The sequence below is a fragment of the Macaca fascicularis genome, chromosome 9 (assembly GCF_037993035.2).
Source record: "Macaca fascicularis isolate 582-1 chromosome 9, T2T-MFA8v1.1".
Lineage (NCBI taxonomy): Eukaryota > Metazoa > Chordata > Mammalia > Primates > Cercopithecidae > Macaca > Macaca fascicularis.
In genome coordinates, this window is record NC_088383.1 from 118,300,389 (window position 1) to 118,326,180 (window position 25,792).

A 25,792-nucleotide genomic window follows, 5' to 3' on the forward strand; every position below is an offset into this window, starting at 1 on the left:
ACTACTAACAATAACAATGCTAAAGTAAATTGGGGATTTAACAGTTCAAGAAAATGGGAAGGGTGGCTCTCGATGCAGTATTATATCGGACTTGTTTGCTATGTCTCCCCCTGCCACTCTACAACTTTTCTTAACTCATTGGCCTCAATCTCACCTTCCACAGTTATGTGTTCTACTTGTGGCAGGAAAAATGGATACCTGCAGCTGAAACAGCAGTTGGCCCTGCTTCCTCCAGCAAAGAAATCCTAAGGAACATCTCTATTCTCTCTTGAGTTACAGGTTTATCCTTTAACCAATGGCTGCAACCACAGGAATAAAGCTCTTCACTGAACAATCTTGAGTCAATATGCTCAGTCCTCAGATCCAAGGAGTGGGGATTCTATGTTAGTTGTTTTGAATTATGGAGGGTTTAAATTAAAGATATCGAAGTCCACTAGAGGTAGGTATACCATTTTAACATTTAACAGATAGAGGGGGGAAAAAAGCTTAGATGGGTTAAGTAATTTATTGAAGATCATCCAAGTACACGTGGCAAAGCAGGATTTTATTCCAGGTCTATATCCAGAATTACTTGTAAAATCCATGTTCTTAAAAACAACTAAGCCGTACCACTTACTTAGTTTAGGCATTGGAGCTGTTTACAACCTGTAGGAAGGACAATTACCATTACAGTATAAACTCATCACTCATTCCCTGCGGCCTGGAAACAGAACTAGAATTATCAGCACATGGGAAGCTTTCTTGGATCGCTTTTGTTGTTATATAAAAGGACCTGCTCCTGGCTTTGAAGGGTACAGAACACATTTATTTACTGGCTCATTTTTTGCATGTTTCTTACTCACTGCAAAATCAAAGGTCCATAATGTAGCACTGGTCATTAGGACCATGGTGATGAAAGAATTGTGCTAATACACACATAAAACAAAGAAAAATAAACAAGTACTTCAATCATAGCTAGTAGCTTAGAACAAGATTATATTATTAGCCATGGGAAAGATTTTATTTTAGACCTGCTTTGTGGACTTGGCGATATTCCAGGGGCTATTTGCAGGGATGACTACTTATTTGACAGTTTCCTAACTGCCCTGGATTTGATGGCTCGAGACCTATGGCTGGATTTGGAGAGCTATCATTGTTGCCCTTTTTGAATGTTTACTCAAAATTATTCCCTCCCTACTTGCAAAGAAGGATCTGAAGTGCTTTAAGGTACTGTCTCCTGTACCAAGGCTGTGTTTTTCCACTGATCCAGGCAGAAAAGAGAAAGAGCTGGTTTGTTCATCCCACCCACTGCAGCTATGGGGTTTGGGGTTGGGGGTGGGGCAGGGAGCAGAAATAGAGTTATCAGTGCTGTTACAACACTAAAAATTCATTACAGGTAATTGTTGAGTCTGTTGCTTATTATCAGTCCTTCCAAAACTACACTAATACTTAGCATATACTCAACCGGCACTCACAGGATCACCTGAGAATCTTTTTTTGTAAAGCTACTTCCAAGACCCCACCTCCAAGAATAAGTCAATGGGCCTGGGGTGAACAATATTCACCAACTGATTAATATCCTGTATGTAGTGTATTGATCAATCAGTATCACTTGCTCCTTTTTGCCCCACTGACATCTACTCCCGCCTCACTCGCCCACTCCCATTTTAATTCTTTCCTATTCATCCTATTGGTGAGGGAGAGATATCCAGAACTTCTGCTTTATAGAAACAAGGAGAGACTATAAGAGATCAGTCCCACTTAATTCAGCTGTGTGAGAGAAGCTGGCCTAAGAATGTGTACAAACGTGTGTGCGTGCACGCACGCACTTGCACAATAAACCTCCAGGAAAATAAATTATCTATTCCAAGCAAAGTTCAAGATGAGATTATGCTAATCAAAAAATTGGTAAACATGAAGGCTTGATAATTAACTCCCTCTTCCTTCCACCACCCCATATATGTATACACACACACACACACCCCTCATTTTTACATTATATTTTATATTTTATGTTATATATATTACATATATATAAGTGAGGTGGGAGACAGGGTCAACGTGAGTTCAAGTCATATAAATTAATTCAATCAATTCCACCTTATTCTGATGTAGATCCTTCAGTCTCTCTCTAACACATTCCTTCCCTGCCTTCTCCTTGGAAGCAATTTTCAAATTAACCCTATGAAGTCTGGCCGGGACTAGGGCACTTACATCTCCAGGTAGATGGAAACACCTGTGGCACTTTGTGCACAGTCTACAGCCATTAAAAATGCGTGGTGTAATCCCAGCACTTTGGGAGGCCGAGGCAGGTGGATCACAAAGTCAAGAGATCGAGACCATCCTAACCAACATGGTGAAACCCCGTCTCTACTAAAAAGTATAAAAAATAGCTGGGTCTAGTAGCACCTGTAGTCCCAGCTACTCAGGAGGCTGAGGCAGGAGAATTGCTTGAACTCGAGAGGCAGAGGCTGCAGTGAGCCAAGTTTGCGCCACTATACTCCAGCCTGGGTGACAGAGTGAGACTCCATCTCAAACAAAAAAATGAGTGGTGTAAAGCTATCAGGATTTTAAAAAAAAAGTATTTCATACATTTCCATTTTAATCTATATGTAAATTTAGCCAGTCTACTTTAAAAATGGATTATTTGTGAATGTTTATGTTTATGCCATTTCTCTGAGATTGATGCCTTTAGTTAATGGTTTCAAAGCAACATTTTTACATTTTATAAAACCAGGTGATTGTCTGAAAAAATAAAGAATACAGACCCATCTCCTCCTATTTGAGGACAAACAAAACCATTCAACCACATCTGAATAAAGAATAGAGTTAGGTTGACCTGAAAGCTGCTGACTTTTCATTTATATTCAAAGGCCATTTGAGAATTTGAAGAAATATCTTCCAAATGCACAATTTTCTAATTACTAAGTTCTCAATCAATATGAAATATAAAAACTAGTAATTACTGAAAATGTTGCTTTGTTTAGACATAGGTTTATATTAACAAAAAATGAAAAAATACATTTATTCTTATTCTCAGGTGTAGTGCACTGATGAAGGCATAATACATTTCCTCATACGACTTCTTAAGTGTATTTCCTTGGAGAAGAATTTATGTAGAGGAGCAGTTAAGGCAACACTAGTTTTGCAACAAAAAAAAACCCCATGGTTCTGTGACTTCAGATATTAGTTTACCTCTTGTTCACATAACAAACCACACTTTTTCATGCTTTTCAATAATCCTAAATACCTTCCATCTTGTGGAAACACCAGCCTTGAAGCCTAATTGTGGTCCACATCCAGTGAGCCAAAGGGAGGAGAGCATGGAAAGCGTAGGACCACTTCCTAAAAGCTTTGGCCACACCCACATTCTAACAGCCAAAACCATATGTTCCCCTGACTGGAAATGTGCTTATAGGATGGGCAGCCAAGCCCCAGCATAAAGGCTCTACTTTTCAAGGGGAACACACATTGTAGGGGATATCTCTGAAAAGATATCTGTATAGAAAGGATCATAATACATCATGTGATATAGTGTCCCAGACCTGCTTAACAACCAGCACTACCAGATCTGGGGGAGTTTTCTTAATAGGGATTCTCTGTTGCTCCTCAGAAAATTAGATATAACTCCCTGACAAGTTCACTGCCATTCCCACTGGATGGGATCCTGTGCATTCTCTGTAACATCAAGTCACTGTTTCTGATTTAATCTGAGATAGGAGCTTCTGATTATTCTTGGGCAGCACCGTGGATTCAGAGGATGTGAAAGCAGAAATGTGACATTTTCAACCACTATAGTGGGAGAAAACCTTGTCTAGGAAGGAATTCTCCCAAGACAAGACAAAGATTAGATGCCCCATGTATACAGAAACAACAAATATCCACCAGACACAAAATTACATTATACTTAGGTTACAACCAGTAAAACTATTGTCATTGGGGAAGATTGAAAGGAAATCAAAATAGTACTTGGGTTTGGGTCATTTTCTATTTACCAATGTTCTGTATTTTTCTATATATTATTTAAATATGCATAATTTGGGGCATTCTTTCTTCTGTTGAGTCAAAGATCCAGTTTCTGATATTAGGAGTTGTGTATTTCTTTGAAATCCAAATAACTTTCTCTTATAGTACCTTGAAGACTCAGTACATATACGGCATCTAGTTGACTTAATGAGTGATGCAGAAAGAAATGACAGGAGAAATTGAGGGAAAAAATGTGCTTGAAATCCAAGAATATATAAGTGAATGATTTTAGGTGGAGTTAATAGCTAATAAATCTGCCACAAGCCCAGAGATAATTTCTTCCTCCTTTTCTTCCTCTTATATCCATTTCTCTATCATCATAATTGTTATTATCATTATCATCATCACAATGATCATACTATCTAGCCCTTAAAGAATATCATAAAATAAAGTCTGCCCATCCATCTCAATTATGGTTTTTTCCTAATATAGCAAAAAGAATCTCTAAATCAGAGCAAATGAAGCAAATGCTTAAACTCAAGGTTAAATATTAGTCAAAAACTTAGTGTATGGAGAAAATACTTTTGTGATCTCAATGATAAATAATTTTCATGTTTTAAAAAATGGGTAGATACGTAAGTATGGTAAGTAGATAGGTAAGTGGATTAGACAAGAAAATAGGTAGGGCAGTTAAGTAATCAAAACAAGGAGGTAAGCAGGCAACATAAAATTTCCCCAAGTCATCACTTTCAGTTCTCAGCTTCTCAAACTCACAAGTAATAGAAATAATGATTTCAGAGGACAAAGTGTGAGACAAGTTTATCCTGTGACTAGGTGGGGTTTTGGAACCTGAACTCAAGCTAATTCTAATAGGAAGCAGAGGGAATTACATCAGTAACTGTCCACAAATTGAAAACATTTTAAGTAGCATGCCCTTGTCACACAGTGTATCTTGATTGCTCATCCCCTTAATTCATAATTACCCATCACTGTGTGATATCCTTGATTCCAAATAGTAATTCCCTCAGCTCCTAAAGAATCTGCCATTCAACTCCTGGGAACCCTCTTGCCAAATGAGATGCCTAGCTGTTTGGGAATAGAGCTCAGCAGCAGCGAGAAAAAAGGGCAGACATCAATCAGTTCAACTGATTGATGTCTTCTCACTGGCTCTGGGAAACCTCAATTTTGCTACTAAAATATTATCTGAAATGATCCCAGAAAGATCAATGCTGAATGCAGTAATAATTACTCTTGGATACATGGATAATGGCCCTAACTTTTTACCTGTGTGTGTACATTATATACCATCAGGGTTTTTGCTTTTGTTGCTATTTATTTAAGAAACATAGGCCCATTTCATATGCTATTACAACTTTTTAGAGAAATGTATGAAAAATGTATGGAGGAAATAATTTAGCTATCTTATAAACAATTTTTATATTTTGAAAAGTAGGTAGATAGGTAAGTATGGTGGGTAGATAGGTAAGTATGGTAAGTAACTAGGTAAGCAGGTGAGACAACAAGTAGAGCAGTTAAGAGAAAGAAAAAAAGTCCAATATAGAACAAAGTTTTTCTATGATCAGTGAAAAGATGTCTTCAGATGCTATTTAAAACATTGGGAGGCTGAAGTGGGCAGATCACGAAGTCAAGAGTTCGAGACCATCCTGGCTAACACAGTGAAACCCCATCTCCACTAAAAATACAAAAATTAGCCAGGCGTGATGGTAGGCGCCTGTAGTCCCAGCTACTCGGGAGACTGAGGCAGAGGTGCAGTGAACCAAGATCACACCACTGCACTCCAGCCTGGGCCAGAGCGATACTCCGTCTCAAAAAAAAAAAAAAAGAAAAACACAAACATTTAAAGAGAGGACCTTTCTCCACTGGAGGTATGCAAAATCTGAAGTTATAGGTTTGCAGAAAGACAACAAGGTGAAGTGGCAAATATCAAAAACAAAAGAGTTTAAAATGTGTAGCAGTTAGAATGTACAAGTCTGTGGTAGCCAAAATTAGGCTCCCCTAAAGATGTCCACATCCTGATTCCTTGAACATCAGAACAAATATCACATATTGTCTGTGTAACACTAATATCCTGCTCACTGCACTTTCAGAAAGTTTGGTAAATGCATTTCTCTTGATTCCCTCAGGAGGCAGACAAGCAGCTGATCAGGTGTTTAATATGTATCTAAAGGGATAGCTGAAGATACCACTGATAGCCTAGCTCACCACTAATTGTGTTACATATAAAAATCGTTTGTGTTTATTCTTCCCTCTCAATCAGACCAAACAAAGTACAAATTAGGCTGGAACGAGTAAACAGTCTTACATTTTGTCAGTTAAAGAGCCTCTGACAGAAACTGATGAGATTAACAAAGCAGAGGCAAAACTGAAAATTAAGCAGCTGGCATCTTGAATGGTAACAGGGAAAACTGTTTGGTAAAATTTAGAGAGATTATGGAAAGTGGATGCAGCCGATTTGAGCTGTGTTTATTTCAATGGATGCTTTTTATTTAAGTGACTGAGTAACTTTACACAGATCTCTTGCCAGTTCTCAGCTCTGAAAATATCATTTAAAGAAAAAGTCACTGAGTTAAAGGAGCTCTGAAATTACGTACTATAATTGGTCTCTTTCAAAACCCTTCCCAGCACTCCCTAATTTTCACAATTCACCTTTCTAGAATATTCAACCCTTAGCTATGCCAGCATCTAGAAACAAGGACACACTGTCACATTTCTCTGGGGCTCAGTACTATACACCCCTATACCTCGTAGCTGATATGCTGATACACAGAAAACGTAATATTTGAATCTTCCAACTGCATTTTTCAAAGATGTTCCTTACTGCTCTTATAAGAGAGATCAAAAGCAAGACAGAACCATCAGATACTGGACTTTCTTATGAGAATTCCAAGGCCCTGTGTGTTTTCCATAGAAAACCTACATCTTCACAGTCTTTGTGGGAAGGAAACATTTTTAATCCTCTGAACAAAGACAGCTCAGTCCACACGAAAGCAGCATAACTTCTCCAATGCTCATAAGGTTCACCCTACAACCAAACCCCTCTACCATCAAGAAAGTCAATGTCTTCAGGCCTCATAGCATGGTCTTTTGGATCCCAAGAGCTATCAGGTTAACCGACTGGAGTTTTAGAGCTCAGACTTCACACGTGAAAATTCACATGTCCATTGTGTTCCTCCAGAGACTGAGTTCAAAGGATTTGAGCTGTGTTTATTTCAAAATTACTTTCCCTTTTTCCTTTACCTTGCATGGGGTACCTCCCACCTGGCTATAGGCTCTGTGGCATATTGGAGACCACCAAAGGGATGCAGCCCCCAAGCGCCTCAGGGAGGTTCGGCAGATACACATCAGAAGTGAAAAATGCTAGGAATATAAGAATCTAGCTCTTATCACCAAAGTGACCAACTTTCCCACATCATATTTAGCCTCTGAGATCATCAACCAAACTCATCTATTTGTTGACCACTCAGCATAGATAAGCAGTTACAGAGTGGTAGAGGTGGGGTCTGTCTGCCAAAGCCCATTTATGCCCTTCACTGCCTCAAAAAAGAATAAGTCTGTAGTTGGCTCTAGTAAGATGCGACTTGAGATTTCTCATCCAGGAAGCCTGTGCTCAGGGACTCACTGCTATTGGTCACTGATGAGAAAAATCACATCCATTAAAATATAATATTCCTTTTTCTAGAACTTAAAGCACAAAGAGCTATGTAAAGTGAGAGAAGGATCACTACAGATGAAAATAAACAGTACAACAGGGACCCCAAGAGCTAACATTTCCAGCAAAAAGGCCAGTCAATGGCTTCATTGACCATTCCAAACTATTTCAGACATGTCCCAGAGAAGGAATTACAATCAAATTATCTTCAAAGCCCAATCAAAGCAATGAGATCAAAGTACTACTGTCATTGAACTATTAACATCACATCACTTCTTTACAGGAGTATTTTTGTTTGAAAACACATCAGGGAAAAAGATTATTTTGTTTTACATCTTGGCAATCTGAAGATCCTTAACAGGAGCTCCTTATTTCCTGGAAGGCACCAGATAACACAAATGTCCTACAGATCTTTTCCTGTATGGAATGCCAAAGGCACTCAGTGACTGACCTGGGGTAAGTCCACATAGTAAATCACACTGCAGAACCCATTTTCCTCTCTATGCACTTTCTCAAGATGCTAAATTCTGTAGCTATGCATTAAAAATAGCTAGGAGGAGAATCTAAGCATCTGCATAAAAATGTTAAGGATTCGGATCTGCCATAGCTATATCATGGGACATTGAGCAGCTTGGTGTTCTTTGTAATGTATTTAATTACTCCTCATCTCTCCAGTACCAGCTCGTTTCACCTTCACAAACCTTTTAATAATGATACACCTGTGAGTTAAATTTTGCAATATACCCTGAGTTTATATTTAATGACTATCTTATGGATCAAACCTTTTTTTTTTTTTTTTTTTTTTGAGACAGCGTCTCGCTCTGTCGCCCAGGCTGGAGTGCAGCGGCCTGATCTCGGCTCACTGCAAGCTCCGCCTCCCAGGTTCACGCCATTCTCCTGCCTCAGCCTCCCGAGTAGCTGAGACTACAGGCGCCCGCCACCACGCCCGGCTAGTTTTTTGTATTTCTTTTTTTTAAGTAGAGACAGGGTTTCACCGTGTTAGCCAGGATGGTCTCGATTTCCTGACCCCGTGATCCACCCGCCCCGGCCTCCCAAAGTGCTGGGGTTTCAGGCGTGAGCCACTAATTGAAGATTTTTCATGGAGGCTCCATTTCACAATTATACTTAGGCACTGTAAAAGCACAATTTATATATTTTTTAATTTTATTTTATGAGACACAGTCTCAATGTGTCGCCCAGGCTGCAGTACAGTAATGTGATTATAGCTCACTGCAATCTTGAACTCCTGGCTCAGCCTCTTGAATAGCTGGGACTACAGGCACACGCCACTTTGCTTGCCTGGAAATTTTATTTTTTAATTTTGAGTAGAGAGAAGGTCTCACCATGTCACCCAGGCTGGTCTCGAACTCCTGGGCTCAAGTGTTCCTCCTGGCTTGGCCTCCCAAAGTGCTGAGATTATATGCATGAGCCATGGCACCTGGCCCTGAAGCACCATCTAAAGGTCCTCATCAGCACCAGAAAGACTCCTTCCCTCTTCCTGATTCCCATAGTCCTTTGTTTCCCTGTGTTCTATGTCATTTGCAGTCATTTTAGAGTTACTTCTTTGTATCTCAGTTCCAATACCAAACTGTATACCTCTTAAAAACATTTTTGCATTCCTCTTTGTGTTTTGGCTTTCCCTGTGTCTAGACCAGAGTCTTACATATTAAATTAGTTCAATCCGGTTTTGCCAAGAATATGATTTTTAAAATATCAATAATTTAGTAACAAACATAATACAGGTAAGAAAATAGCACCTAAAGCATCCCAAATTGGAAAAAAAGGAATATGATACGGATATTATAAATGCAAACTTTCGAATCAGACAGCTTTGCAACTTACTAATTTACGGCAACTTGGTGAATAAATTTAAATAATGTAAGTCTTAGTTTCTTAAGACCTGTAAAATGGAGTTATTTCTGGGACACGCATTATAGAGTTTTTGTCAGAATTTAATGAGATTATGCCCTTTAAGCCTCTCAGTGTGGCAAATACCCAATAAATGTTACTATTATTTTTCAGTTAAATGATCTCAGTCTTTATGTCTCTCTGCCTGTCTCTCAACACATGCATATGCGTGCACACACACACACACCCAGAGAGATCATATGTGGCCTTATCAGTAAAAGTAATGTAGTATCATAAAAGAATTCTCACTTCATCATCGACTCAAAATTTCTGTCTAAAAGTTACTGTCAAATGAAAAACGAATCCAGACTTAATTAAGAAAAAGACACTTTCAACATGACTACTGCAATAAAGAGAACACATCAACCTCAGAGAACACCTCAGAGTCCGTATATGTCTCAACATTAAGCAAAAGTAAAAGGTTTTTCTTGTATAGGGAGGGGTCTGCAGGGCTAGCAGGAACTTTGGTGGGGAAGAAAGTGATTGTGGGGGCCAGCAGACAGCATGATCAGGGTGCTTCAACAGGAGATGCTCTTCCCTGTGGTAAGCTGTTAAGGGAGTGGAAGGGTCAGAGGTATATTCCACATCTTAGTGCTAGCTTAACCTTAACTGTGGGGATGAGCCAAAGGTCCAGGGTAAGTGGGAGAAGAGAAGCCCAGCTGAAGTTTGTTTGACCCAAGTGAATTGTCAAGTGATGGGCAACCATAAGCACTTGGTGATTACATATCATTTCACTCACATTTCTTCAGCTAAACATTTACAGTTAATTGAATAATCTGTTTTTCCAATTTTTATTGAAGAATTAGAAAAATAGATTGAATTATTTGTAATTATGTAGTTTTCTTTCCTAAATGTTTAACTTCAATGATGGCTATATTATTAGAAAGTAAATAAGAATGTATACGGCTATATTAGAAACTAAAGAATGTATTTAGGATCAAGGCATTCTATAGAGACCATTAGGCTCTGCAGGCATTTTGCCACATGAATCGATGTGAGTAGCTTTACTGCATCTCCCAAGCCTTACAGAACATCTATCTTCTTCTGTAGCTGGTATATCAAAAGCTCTGGATTGAAAACTAGATAAATCATTCATTCTGTTTAAAAGCTACATGGGCAAATAGAGACAAGAATATCTGACTGGCAGAAGCGATTATTGCGAGGATGAAATGATATGATAAGAATGTGCTTTAATATAGAGAAGTAAATGGAAGGTATATTAGTTCATTCTCATGCTGCTATGAAGAAATACCCAAAAGACTGGGTAATTTATAAAGAAGATAGGTTTAATTGACTCACAGTTCCATATGGCTGGGGAAGACTCAAGATACTTATGATCATGGCCGAAGGCACCTCTTCACAGAATGGAAGGAGAGAAAATGAGTGCCAGCAAGGGAAATGCCAGACGCTTATAAAACCATCAGATCTCGTGAGAACTCACTCATTATAATGAGAACAGCATGGAGGAAACCACTCCCAAGATTCAATTACCTCCCACCAGCTCCCTCCCACAACACGTGGGGATTATGGAGATTACAATTTGAGAGGAGACCTGGGTGGGAACACAGCCAAACCATATCAGAAGGTAATGTTACTTATATATCAGATTGTGTTCATTAATGAGAGTTTTATTATAGGCCATGGGAACTTTATATCCTTATTTCATTACGCAAAACTAATGAGGTATTTTCTCCATGCTACAGAAGTGAAAACTGAGGTTCAAAAATGAGAGTCATTTATACTTTTCTAATCGATAAATAGTAGGGCCAAGATTCACCTACCCCTCTCTAGTCCCAAAGCCCACAACTGCTATTTAAGTTGTTTCCTGTCTTCTCATTCACAAATACAAGTTTCTTTAAAAAAAAAAAAAAAAAAGCTTTTGAAAGAATTACTTAAGAAAAACAGAAAATACTGTACCCTTGCCTGCCTCAATCCTCACCCCAAATTATGAAAAGGTGCTGCACAATGAACATTTATTGGAACCCTGCAAACAATGCGCCCTCTGCTTTGCTGAGATGGGGGAGCCAGGAACTATGAAAGCAGCAGATATGTTGAGTGAAAAGTTGCCAAATTTACACATCTACTTTTGTTATTGTAGTCCCATTCCCCTTAACACTCCCACATCCCTCACTGTTAGGGGGGTGGGGTTTAGGAATAAATTAGTTATAATAAGCTACCACTTCTGCCCACTGATAGAATTCTTCTCATAAATTACAGCCTGGGGATACATGTCCCCATTGAAAATTGAAATGAGAGGCCATTCCCTCCCAGGAAAGGATGAAAGGACAGGCCTTTCTCTATTGCAAGGTGAGGGAAGAGGGCATTCTTCTTAGAGGAAACAGCTGGGGCTTCAAGGAGTTGAGAGAAAACCTAGAAATGTAGATGGGAAGCCCCCAGTGTTAAACTTTCTCACTGGTGACATACCAAAAGCTAGATGGATAGTGATTTGGATTGTGGAAGTAAGTGAAAAGGAAATGCCAATGCCAGGTGTTTCTATGCTGTTGTTGCTCTGTTTGGAAAAAAATCCCATTGACTGAAGGGCTGTGTGCTGGTTAAGTCGATTTGTAAACTTCGGTCTCAGAAATGTACATATTTTACAAAGCATTTGCAGAGTGGTCATTAGATGCAAGGGACTGAGCTAAAAGTTTTTATATGCATTGTCCTATTGAATTGAATCTATACAGCTACTACATGGCAAGAAACATTTATCTTCACCTTACAGATGTGAAGACTGCAAAATGAAGTGGAGGAGTCATTTTCTCAAGTTATTATATAATTTAAATTCAGTAAATACTATACTATTTTATAAAGTCTGACTCCTCTCCATTTGAATTTTGGAAGGCGGAGCCTGTCAGCCTATCAGTGCGTTCCTTTTTTCCAAATTAAGATTTAGTGTGCATATACTTGTGTGTTTGTTCATGTGCAAACATGCATGGGTATCTAAGAATACAGAAGAGATTATTTCATTCCAAGGAATTAAACTTCTGGTCAGGAAATAAAATTCCTCACAATCATATGAGTATTTCCTCACAGCAATACTTTCACTCCCTAAGTGTATCCAGGAAGCCCTGTAGCTACCAGACATCCACTTCTCCATATAATCAGATCATAGTGCAGTGGTTCTCAAAATCTGGTGTCTGACCAGCTGCATCAGCAACACCTGAGAATTTTCATGCCCCAGCCCAAATCTATTGAGTCAGAAAGTCTGCGAGTGGGGCCCAGCTCCACAGGAAACTCTGATGCTCGCTAAACTTTCAGAACCACAACTGTAGAGAGAAGCAATCTGAGTAAACTGATTCACCTGGAAGTGTGGATGGCGGGGTTCACTCTTGTTGAGTATTGACTTATTAAAGGAGAAACTACAAAACAAGTCTTGTAGCCTTCATTTCCAGCTAGACTGTTTGCTGTTTCTATATAGAGAATCAGTGGCCATCCAATAGTATGAAATGAGATAATAATAACAATGCGACTTAGCTGTGTTGGCCTGGAAATAGGTACTTTTCAGCTAGCCTCAGGGAAATGATAAAAGAACTAAGTTGCTAGGCTAATTGCTGCATGATTGTATACAAAAATTCAGTCTGGTCACATGATGGAAAATGGTTTGAAGGTAATTATGAATTGGTAATCTTTCATGACTTTGGTCCTGGCTTCGTTTGCATAGGCTCTGATTTACAGCAAGCAGATTGTTTTCCCTCACTTTTGAAATTGAAGATATGACAGGGAAGGAAAGAGGAGACAAATTGCCAAACAAAATCAGGTTATAGAGAACTTCCAGGGAATTTTAAAGGGCACTAAACTTAAATGCACCTTGCAATACCTGAAGCCTAGACATAATGTGTGCATCTTTGTTTCAATTGGCTTTGATATTTTTTATCTCACTTTTTGCAGTTTGCCAGTGTATCGACATGGTGCATCCAAAATGTGGCTTGAAGTCAAGAATAATAAAGATTACATGCTCTGAGTACACATTTGGAGGGCAACTGATCAGGCAGCATTCCGTTCAGGAAGCTCAAAGTGGCGAATTAGGAAGAGCCTGATCACTTACAACCAGAAATGTTGTGTGGAAAGGACTGATGCTGCCCCAAGCTCTGCTGTTGAAGAATTTCATGACCTTAGATAAAGCGTAGTCCCTCTATGAAGTTCAGTGAAGGTGCTATTCTGCACACTAATGTTGCCAGGTCTTGGCACATGCTGTTTCCTTTAAGAAGAACGCCCTCTTCCCTCACCCTCAGGGTCCCTTGGTAAACTCTCTTCCATCAACATTCAGCTCATGCACCACCTCACTAGATATTCACTGGCTCTTCAGGTGGAGCTGACAGTAAAGTCTTCTAAATAAGTATGAGGAACATTTATTAATATGATACACATAAAAGGCATAAGACAATGGATTTCATTCATCACAAAATACAATAATTATTTGTCTACTAATCTGTTATCCTTATCAGATGACTGAACAAAATGACTACAAAAGAAGGGTTTTTAGTTGTAGTTAGTGGAAGGAATAGGAAAAAATGTTTACTCCATCTCAGAAGCAGAAGTCTTTCTAAGAATATTTCATATGAAAGAATCTATAACTTTAGGGGTAAGTATTAAGTGTGATTCCTGTCCTCAAAGAGTGTATTTGCTTGATTGGTCAGTTTAGGTTCTACTCCTTAATATCTATAAGGTAGACTAGGAATACCAGTCCTGAGACTACAGGGTTGCATTGTCCAATACAGTAGCCACTAGCCATAAGCGACTATTTAAACTCGAATTTAAATTAACTAAAATGAAATAAAATTTAAAACAGGCCAAGCACTGTGGCTCATGCCTGTAATCCCAGCACTTTGGGAGGCCATGGCAGGCAGATCAACTGAGGTCAGGGGTTCAAGACCAGCCTGACCAACATGGAGAAACCCTGTCTCTACTAAAAATACAGAAGTAGCTGGGCATGGTGGTGCATACCTAATCCCAGCTACTCGGGAGGCTAAGGCAGGAGAATTGCTTGAACCTGGGAGGCAGAGGTTACAGTGAGCCAAGATGGCACCATTGCACTCCAGGCTAGGCAACAAAGGTGAAACTCCGTCTCAAAAAATAAATAAAAAATAAAAATAAAAATTTATTTTCTCAGTTATACTAGCCACATTTGAATTGCTCAATAGCCATATGTGATTAGTAGCTACCATATTGGACAGTGCAGATATTCAATATTTTCAGCATCACAGAAAGGTCTATTGGAAGAGCTTATTGAGAACCATTAATTATTGATACGAAGAAACTCAAACTAAAAGTAACGATGAGGAAAGACCCCTAAGAGATTGTCATGGTCAGTTCTAGTCCCCTGACCCCACGGTGACCACTGATCATTGTTTATATTCAGAACTGGAGACGAGAGACCGTCTGGCAGGGAAGACTGTGTAAAGCACTCATCATGAACCAGGTCAATGTGGTTGACTGTAGGAGGTCCAAGTCTCTATTATCTCAAGATATTCTATGATTTTATAGATATTTAAATTATTTTTAAAATAATGGATAACTGAAAATATTCTTGAATATTTATCAAAAGTTTGTGAACCCAGGAGTTTGAAGTTTCAGTGAGCTATGATTACACCACTGTACTCCAGCCTGGATGACAGACTGGAGTCTGTCAGACTATATATATATATATAAAAATATATATATATGTATCAAAAAATTTGAATTCTATTCTGTTCCTCACCCCCTAAAAAAGGGCCACTTATTGTTTGATGATGATGTGTGGGTGGGAAGCATGCACACCATTAGTGCTTCTCTCTGTTTTTTGCTTCTCTGATTTCTGGGGCAAGGATGCCAAAGAACAATCTCGCATAAACTTGGAGAATAAGGACATTGCTTAGAAATCTGGCAATCATTCACCTTTTGAGTGTAGTTGTTTTCAAAACACAGAGAAAAGGATCAGAAACTACTAGGTTTTTGTCCATAACTACATGAATTACACATCTTATGTAAGACTCACATCAGTCCTTTTGGGTGGGTATCACTTATCCCTTTTGTGGATGCTGAATCTTAGTTATAGAAAGATAATATTGTTGAACAGTGAATTTAGTTGACAACAAGATTTATCCAAAACATGAAAATAAGGCAAAAGGATGGTTATGTTTTTTTCGATGCTGAAGTATTATCTAACAAGCCCACTCTACTATTATTTAATTCTCTACTAAGTGTAACTTTATTTGATTTGCTATTTACTACTGATTAAGGCTCAGATACTGAGTTACATACTAATTTGTGGGTGTTTGTTGAGTAGAAATTCAAGAGACTTTTGGCCACAAATGTAATGGTTGATGCCACAAATGTAATGGTTTTATTGCTTTGTAGGAAACTAGCCAGCTTTGTATCTGACTTGCAAACTTATTTCAGCATGCCCTTCCTGACAGACTACGTGAATTTCCGTTCCTCAAATACTCTTGGAACCAGCTTTACCAGTTTGCTGGTTTCCTTGTTAATGATTTAAGTCATTCCTGACAGATACTTTCTATGTATTTTTAGAACATTCTTGTTTTTCACTTCTTGAAAATTATACTGTGTCACCGTTTACATTTAGCAACACCTAGATTTGATCCCCTATTGTTCTGACACAAATAATATCTTACTATTTAATGAAGCCTAAGATTTGTTGGGTTTATTTTCTTAAGTAAATTCATGATATGTTAAAGCAAGACTAACCAAATAGATTTCATATGGCAGTCATTGTGGCATTGAGCCAGGCCTAACTTATCCTTAAGAGAAGTCTGAGTTTATACGACATCAAAATAAATGACTGAAAACCATGTGATCACAGAAACATGCAATTCTGTAGCAGACAGGGATCTTACAGATCTTGTAATTCATTCCCTTATGTTTAAGGTAAGAAAGTTGTTACCTATGGAGTGAATTGACTTGCAGGAGGCCACATGTCAAGCTGGAAGACCAGAGTTCAAAGTTATCAAATCCCAAGTTCTACTCTACTGCTGCTGTTTCGTATTTCTTCTAACTGGGGAGAAATAGAATCTATAGACAGTAAGAACAACTTTTTTAAACCATAAGGGGACAAATCTCACTGAGTGGCATTTCTACCTTCCCCTGTCTGCACCTGAAATGAATAGTAGGGATATAATAAATCAGCTACAAGACAGACATCCAGAGCCCGGAACTCTGGGAGGAAGGGAGGAGAACAGAAGACAAGCATCACTGGCACTGGGCCCTGGGTAGACAGTTCACTGATACCTCTGTCACCATAGTCACGAAGCACATGGTGAGTAATAAAGCAGATCACGAGATCCTGACAAAGCCTCAGTTTTCTCATTTGAAAAGTGGAGAATATTAGTACCTACCTGATGGGCTTTGGGTGCGTTTCAAGTGAGATAATGTGTTACTGTATTTATTACAGTGCTAATCAATAAAAGTGGCTATCACTATTATGATTATAATTATTTTCACTTAATTACTAATATTACCACTCCTAAAACAGGTCCAGCCTTGCTGTGCCAACTCCATCCACTCCCTCTCTTAACTCCTTCCAGAGAAACCAATGGGTATTAACGTTGCTCTCGTCTCTGAGTTCTCAGACATGTTGTCCTAGCTGTGGAGAAAGCTGATTTCTAGAAAGTTAGTCCTTTCCTGAGGGAAATGTGCCAGTAGGGAAATCGCAAGACAAACCATGAAAGAAACATAATTACTTTTTATTTACCTTTTCTGAACTGAAACATTTTTAGCAGAAACCTGCAACTCAGAAACAGAAGACTAACAAGACAGAAACCAGTACGTGGCTAAAGAAATACCTTACATTAATTCAGGGACACAGATGCTACAGACAGATACCTTTGGCAGGTGACAAGATTCAGGTTTGTCAGGGAACATGAGGAGTGAACATAGTAGTTCAGCTTTGAAAGGCCTTCAGTGAAAGTCATGTTAAGTTCTTTACTGGGAGAATTTTTTTCCTGTGTTGTATTCACAGCACTTGGATAATTTATTTTAGGTTCATTAGTTTATTATTTTACTTCTTATCATCCTTATGGTCAGAACGTTGAGTTTTGATGGTCCCTTGGAATTGATCAAGGGATCCAGTCAGTTGCAAAAGATAGCAGGCTCTTTACTACGACAAAATGAGGGCATGAATAAGTTGGTCTTCCTGTCAAACCTAGTCCAGAATAAGTTGTCGCCCCAACAAGTTGCGTTCTCAAAGCCCGGGGAATCACTCAGGTGTCCTGGCCTTGTGGGGCGGATAAGCTTGTATCAGGAGTTTAGGGGAAGGCGGATCTGCAAAGAGAGGAGGAAGAATGGATCCAATTCCTAGCTGATCAGGAAAAGGGCTGATTTGTTCAACCGAGAGGTATAAAATTCAAAGGAATTTGCATTTGTTTCCCTGAGAATGAAAACTTACATTCAAAGAAGCAGCTTTTGAGACTGACTACAACATTGTATGTGGTCAATTTGGCCAGACATATATAGAGGGTAGGGAGGGCCATCATCTGTACATTGCTAGGCTGAGGCCTGGAAAAGGGTTAGGAAGGGCAGGATGGTGAAATGAGAAGGCTATAGGGCTTTGGAGACAGACTGTGTTCCCACTCTACCACTTGCTAGCTCTGGGTCACTGAGCAAATAAGTTTTCCCCTTGTCAGCTCTAGGATTTTCATCTGTAAAACAATCTTAATAATACCCAAATGAAATATCAAATAAAAGGATACTTGTGAAAAAAATTATAAAGTATGCACCCCATGTAGAAAGTTCTGTTGGTTTATAGAACCAAGTGGGTTTCTATCAAAGTTTGAGGAGAATCAAGGGATATGTTTGTCTGGTGACATCATCACTGTAAACAACAACAGCTTTCCATAAGTCCTACAGTGCTAGGCAGCAAGGACATTGATCTGCTCCAAAGTAGCAATATTTATATTCCACATACTTTCTGTTAAAAGATTTCTGTGTCCACTTAGACAACATATATATTAAAGTTGGAACAATACAGAGAAGATTAGCATTTGCCCCTGAGCAAAAATGACAGGAAAATTCATGAAGCATTCCACAAATTAAAAATATTAAGAAAGATTCCTGCAATGCACTGGAAGTATAATATGGATCTCAGTATAAATGTCATAAATGTATATTAGGGAAAAAAGGATTTTGCGGGGAGAAAGCTGTAGTGCTTTACTCATTTTGTAAAAAATCATACTCAGACACCTCTGGAAGTAATGTTTAACCAGGACATTTTGTCATGAAGTAGCAGAATAACTTTCCTTTCTTATCCCATAATCAAGAGTAAGCCTAGAATAAGAACTGAGCTCCTTCAATATCAAGTTCAATGTTTCATCTACAAGAAGAGGCTTTTTCTTGAGAAGGGCATCCCTAATATCTCCTATCCTTATTTTGTTCTAATTGCTGATTAATTTTACCACAGTAGAGTAGTGGAACTTGCTGACTATAAATAAAGCTGATTTCAGCAGGAGTTACAGAATTCAGCCTAGAAACAAACTGAGCTGAGAAGAGAACAATCCGGTTAGGACCATTTTCTTCATTCCTATATGGCTGAGGCTGGTCCCCTTCCTGGCAGCACATCCTTGATGACTTTATCCAGTTGCGTTTTAAATAATTCAAGTGATTGGCCTCCTATTATATCTTCTGGGAGCTCATTCCATCATAGAAAGGAGCTGACTCTCAGGAAGTCTTTCTTGACATAACGTTATTGTGTATGATTGTCTCCCCCATACCCACCAACAACCAGTTCTTGTGTATAATTTCTTCATATTCTTCAAAGATTTTCTCCCATTAAATTTTACATCACAAAGAAATAAATATGAGTGGAAGGAAGGAAGAAAGGAGGGAGGCAGGGAGGAAGGAAAGAAGGAAGGAAGGAAGGAAGGGAGGGAGGGAGGGAGGGAGGGAGGGAGGGGAAGGGGATGGGAGGGAAGGAGGAGGGGAAAAGGGAGGGGGAGGGGGAGGGGTTAGGGATAGAGGGAAAGAAATAAGTGATGGAGGTTAGATGTGATGGGAAGGGGGATGAGGTGGGGTTGTTAGTTGATAGAAGAAGAGAGAGGAGGCAGAGAGTAAAGCATAGACTAAAAGAAAGAACTGGTTGTTGGGGGGATAGGGGAGACAAAACACCAAAAGAAAGAACTAGTTGGAGGGTGGTATGGACATCTCTCAGCATGAATTTAAGGAGGCAGCATCAGTCCAAAATCAACAATAAATCCTTTTCCTAATTTCTGCCTCTCTCTGAGCCTAAAGACATTGATCTTAAGAATCTCAATGGGTTTAGTCAACTCGACAATTGTTAACCTTAAATTCATATTTAATCCATTTACAAACTACTCCATAGTTATCCGTGTTAACATGCACAAAAAAGCTTGTGCACCAGGCCCGAGGAGGAATGTGGAGTGAGGCTGAGAGAGGCAGCTTAACTTTCGCCCACTTGGGGACTTCGCTGTTGCTCTGCCACAGATCACCACCAACCTCCATAGACACCAAGTTCACACTCCTTTGTGTCTATCCACTTTTGAACTTTGTGTTCCAAAAGGAATGCATACCTGAGGGAATTAAGAAATGAGTAGAGAAGACTATAGATCACAAGGGGGGATCCATGGTTTCCAGGGCCAGATTCTTCCCCACCCTGTCTGTAAAGTCAAGGCAGAGTTCCCAGATGAGTGCCATAAAGATCAACTCTAATGGTTCTATTGAAAACAAAGAAAAAAAGACACCCAAAAATGGGATCAATTTTTGTATCAGTGTTTCTTCACATTAGCCAAGAGTAGGTATGTTTTCACCAGAATCAAGCTCAGCTCCAGTTAATATGCATTTAACTCCACAGTTTCTGGATCATCATGACATCTCAAATCTACCTCCTGTTTAACTGCACACTCCCTGCAAGGACTATCTGTGTTCTTAAAACAAAATTCCAAATCCTCAACACTGTGCACCGGGCCCTGCCTGATCTGGTCTTTATTTGTCTTTCCAACCTTTGCTCTGGCCACCTTCCCCACTTCAGGCCCACACTGGCCATCATCAGCTTTCTAAAGGGTAGCATGCACCTCCTCTGTGCCTTGGGGACTTCTACATGCACAGCCCCCTTGCCTTTTACTGCATTCTCTGATATCCTCCCCTTCCCCTGATTAGTCCCCATTCACCTCTCATACCACCTTAATTATTCCATCTTCAGGGAAAGCTTCTCTGACCACCTCCACTCCCAGGCTAGGTCGGGTCCCTCTCACAGAACTTTGCATCCAAGGCAGGTATAAGTATTTTTTTTAGCTTTTACATTCAGGGATACAAGTTCAGGTTTGTTACATAGGTAAATTTGTGTCATGGGGATTTGTTATACAGATTATCTCATCACCCAAGTATTAAGCCTAGTACCCATTAGTTATTTTTCTGATCCTCTCCCTCCTCCCACCCTCTACCCTCCAAAAGGTCCCAGTGTGTGATGTTCCCCTCTATGTGTCCACGTGTTCTCATTATTTATCTCCCACTTATAAGTGAGAACAAGTGATATTTGGCTTTCTGTTCCTGCATTAGTTTGCTAAGAATAATGGCCTCCAGCCCCATTTATGTCCCTGCAAAGCAATGATCTCATTCTTTTTTATGGTTGCATGGTATTCCATGGTATATATGTACCACATTTTACTTCCAGTCCATCACTGATGGGCAATTAGGTTGATTCCATGTCTTTGCAGCTGTGAACAGCAGAGCAGGTATAACTAAACACATAATCATATAGTTCACAGTTAAGGGAATCCACTTCCCTTACTGTAAACTCCAGGACAGACACCTGGTCTGCTTTGCTCACCTGTGTCTACAGGTCCTACTAATGCCTTGTGTACACTGGAAACTTACCCTTTTTTGCAAGAAAAATGGCAGTGTAGGTTACAGCCCGCACTTAGAAGCAGGCCTGTCTATAGCAAGGTGTGATCCCTAGGATGCAGAAGTATGTGGTAGTTGTTCAAACTGAATAAAACAATTAAAATCTATTGTTATCTATTCTTTAAGTGGAGTAAAAGAAGCCTTTCCCAGCTGGAAACTAGTTTGCTGCCAGTTCAAGTTATCAAAGCAATCCTCCAAGGGCCTCACAGGTACCTTCTAGTGGGTTGCAGGGTTTAGTCAACACAGGGTCAGAGACACATATCTCCTCAACATAATGACCCATCTCCTGGGCGCTTTATCCGTTTTCCTATTATACTTTCCTCATCTTCTTAGAATGCATTACTTTTCTGATTTAAATCGTTAATCCACTGAGAAGAGAACACGACTTTGTTTCCTACAACAGCCGGTGCACAGTTAAATAATGATTACAATAACATTTAAGGATAACAACCATAGAACATGCCTGGGGAAAATTAAGAAGATTTTCCTTTTTTTTTTTTTGAGACAGAGTGTCCCTCTTGTTGCCTAGGCTGGAGTGCAATGGTGCAATCTTGGCTCACCACAACCTCTGCCCCTACCAGGTTCTAGCAATTCTCCTGCCTCAGCCTCCCGATTAGCTGGGATTACAGGCATGTACCACCACACCCGGCTAATTTTCTATTTTTAGTAGAGGTGGGGTTTCTCCATGTTGGTCAGGCTGGTCTCGAACTCCCAACCTCAGTTGAACCGCCCACCTTGGCCTACCAAAGTTCTGGGATTACAAGCCTGAGCCACCATGCCTGGCAAGGATATCTTAAAGTATTGTTTTTCCTTACATAGTAGAGAGTTAATTGTGATATTCAAATCTAAGTTACACAAGGACAAGAAGAGTGAAGAGATTCAACAGTGTTACTAGACAAACACAAGTCATCAATTAGCCAGAAGCTGTATCAACCAAAGACATAAGTGAAGGCAACTGATAAATAGCCCAGTGGCTACAGGAACCACTGAAACACGTGAAAAATCAAGCACATTCCGGAGAAAGAGATAGTTCTAGAGGCCTGCTCAGGGAATAGAATCTTGAAAATTTGGAGAAGTGGGAATGAACAGTGTTAAGGGCCCTGAGAGGAAGACACGGGCACCTGATAAGTGTCTAAGCAGGACCACAACACCATCATCATTACATCCTGTTAAGGTTGAGTTGGTAAAGGAGCTTCCCACACAGCCTCAGCTGGTGCTGGGGACACAAGGAGACAGCAGAGAAGCAGTGGCTCATGTTCCCGACTTTTCTGTAAGCCCTGTAATGAACACAAAGAAGTCAATAGCAGATGATGTACTACAAAGGTCCAAATTAACCTGCTATGCTTCAGACCCACAGGCCCAAGAGGAAGTGGGCAAAGGGAGATAGTCAGAACCTCACCTTCTTTGTAAAACCCTCTTTCACTGCTGCCTCAGGAATCTCTTCTAACCCTGACTGCTCCTGCTCTCATGCCTGTGTCACCCGCCTGGCACTGAGGTTTTGATATTTCTGGTGGTCAGTCCTTATAGTGGAGCTGCCTTGTCTATCTAGGTAGAACCAAGGAACTGTGGTCTGTCTCCTGCCACTGTCTTGCTTGGTCGCCTCCACGCATGGAACAGATGTGGCTGCTGAACAAATCTTACACTTGAAATTGGTCTTGCCCTTCATCCAAGTCACACACATAGAAATCATCAGGCTCATCCCACCAGTCTCTCCTGATACTGTTTGGTCCTAATGCTCACTCTCTAACTGAATAGCTGAACATTTTCAGGCCTGGCAGTTTATCGCAGACACCCTCTGGTGAAACATCAAAGAGGCCACAGCATGCTTCTCGTGGAACCAACTACAATGGTGGAATTTTCTATCCTTTCTCTGGTTTGAACACTGTATATTTGCGATGCCCGTGGCCCAGCTTCATTCCCTGCTGTATTCTTTAATTAGTCTGGTTTCTGGGTCATGTTGTTGGTGTCCTGGTGCTTGTTCTTAGATGCTATGCTATATGAATGACCTGTGAGGCCTCTTGTGTTTCCTTATTGGAATCTGGGTAGATTCTTCAAAGAATGTTGTTTCTTAAGGATGTTTGGGCTGCATGGAATTGTTTAGTTCTTACTTTCTCCAAACTTCCTCCATAATTTGCCCTGCTCTACAGTGATTGAAAACTTGGGTACATAATCTTGAACCAAGATAAAATGGGAAAGAAAAATTGGACCTTTCTTCATTTCCTTTAATTAAAAAGTTAGCAAGAAGACAACCCAGGGAAAATCATTACATCTTTAATGTCAGCTATTAGGTAGGATAACAGAATGGAAATGGACTGGAATGAATTCAAATTTTGGTTTGGTACTACCTGGCCAAATGACCTCAAAACAATCATCTCAACTGTTAAAGTAACAATTTCTTCTTCTGCAAAATGAAGGAATTACACTAAATAAACCACCTGAAAAGACTTTCTTGGCTCTAACATTCTATGGAGATATAGCACACCAATCTCAAAAGCTTAGAAATGCAACTGCTTTAGTCCAGTGGGAGATTTGAACATGGCTAATATAAAAATCTTCAGAAATTTAAAGTCATTAGGTGAAATCTTTCATTTCCTTATATAAAAAGATTCTCATTTCCTTCTATAAAATAGATTTTCATGCCTGTGGCCCCCATGATTGATGCTATTGTATAAGGCAAGTAAAAGAGAAAATAGCAGGAAAGAAAAAAATACTTACTCCAGATAGTGAGTATAGAATCGTTCTAAGCACTTTGTACACGTCATCTTATAATCCTCACAACAGCTCAACCATAAGCATTGCTATCTCAATTTTATAGGTGAAATGGAGACCTAGAGAAGTAAAGCAAGTTGCTTAAAGTTATACGATGAGTAATCATGTTTCTCCAGATTATGTCCACATTGCTGATTTCAAGGCTCTCTTTTTATCCTACCAAAACAATACTACACAGATAAACAACAACAATAACAAAAACAAAAACAACTTGAATTTACTATAAACAATGCAAACAATTCGTCAAAAGATTTTTTATTGACAGACAAGAGAAGGGAAATGTTGTCTCATATTTGTGGTATGGAAGATTCCTGGAGAAGATGGTCTTTTAAGAGCCTTTTCCAAATCCCCATGGTGTATCTGCCTCATTTTTACTGAAGCATGTATCTTCTGGTGGGATAAATTCATCATCAATAGCAGCACCAGTGTCATCATCATCACGTGTAAAAGAGGGCATATGAGTACAACTGATCCCCTTGTGAAAAACTGCCTTCCTTTGATGTTTGGGAAAATGCAGATGGTACTGATCTTCTGATCTTCAGCTCTGGGACAAGGAGGTTTCAATGAATTATAAAGAGACTGTGGCAGGAGGAAGAATTTGGAAACAGTCAAGTTCTAAACTACAATGCCTGTTACTCTGAGAAAGCACAGCTTCTCCCATTAATGCCCAGCAGTTTCATCAGGAAATTCCTTCTAGCTAACACTGACTTCATGGACTTTACCCTGGGTGTGGAATGGTTGAGGAGAACACAGTGTCTGTATAAGCTAAGCTCCAAAAATCTCCACCATCTCCAGGGAAGAGGAGATTTTGAGGGCACTGCATATTTCCCAGAAAGTGGTCGTATATAGTATAGTGGATGCTTACTAGGGAAATCTCTTGCCTATATGGAGGTTTCTGGCAGGGAGTACATGAAGTAAATTGAGAGTCACCTTTTCCCACCTACCACAAAGGCCCACATGGGTAGCAAAAAAATGCATGCTCATGGCCAGACAGGTTTATGTTGGTGTGATTGCTTCTTCTAGTCACTTCCTGAGGCACAACACCCAAACCATGTCGGTGAGCCCATCATTATGTCCCTCACCCTCCATCCCTAACTCACATCTTCCCACCTCCTACCTTGTCATCCACAACAGTGCTTAGAATTTAATGAGATGTTGACGTGGTAGATTGAATAGTCCTGAAAACAGTGATTCAATCCCTAATGCTAAAAACTAGTAACTTTTCACATTGCTCTTTTGAGGAAATTGACATCCAAGGGTTCAGTCAACCTGTCTTCAGGCTGCTCTGGTAGAATTAATTCAGCATTTGCACACCCACAGTCACTGCTATCTACAAAGGTCATTTAAACCTACAAAGAAAACACATTTTTGTCTCTTGCTTAATCAATGGCTAAGTCTTTATGACATACAATTTTTAAAAGTCCTAAAGTCAATGTGCTGGCTCTGGACCCTGAAAGAAGGACACAATGAATGTTAGCTATTTCTTCCTGCTTTACAGGAAGGACAGACATTTTGAGTTGTTTTCCGAATAGTAAAGGATCAGTATGCAGAGTTATTTACCCACTCTTTTTTGACCACCACTCTCATCAGCTATATTTGATAACATGTTAAAAAACACAGATTCCCTATGATCTAGGCATTACATACATAGGG

General features: G+C 39.6%; 1 non-coding gene across 1 annotated transcript; it reads left to right on the plus strand.

Moving 5' to 3' along the window:
* Positions 1 to 18,441: 18,441 nt before the first annotated feature.
* LOC123566960 (U6 spliceosomal RNA) lies at positions 18,442 to 18,549 on the plus strand. Its single transcript, XR_006689675.1, has one exon. It is a non-coding gene; the product is annotated as a U6 spliceosomal RNA (small nuclear RNA).
* Positions 18,550 to 25,792: the final 7,243 nt, after the last annotated feature.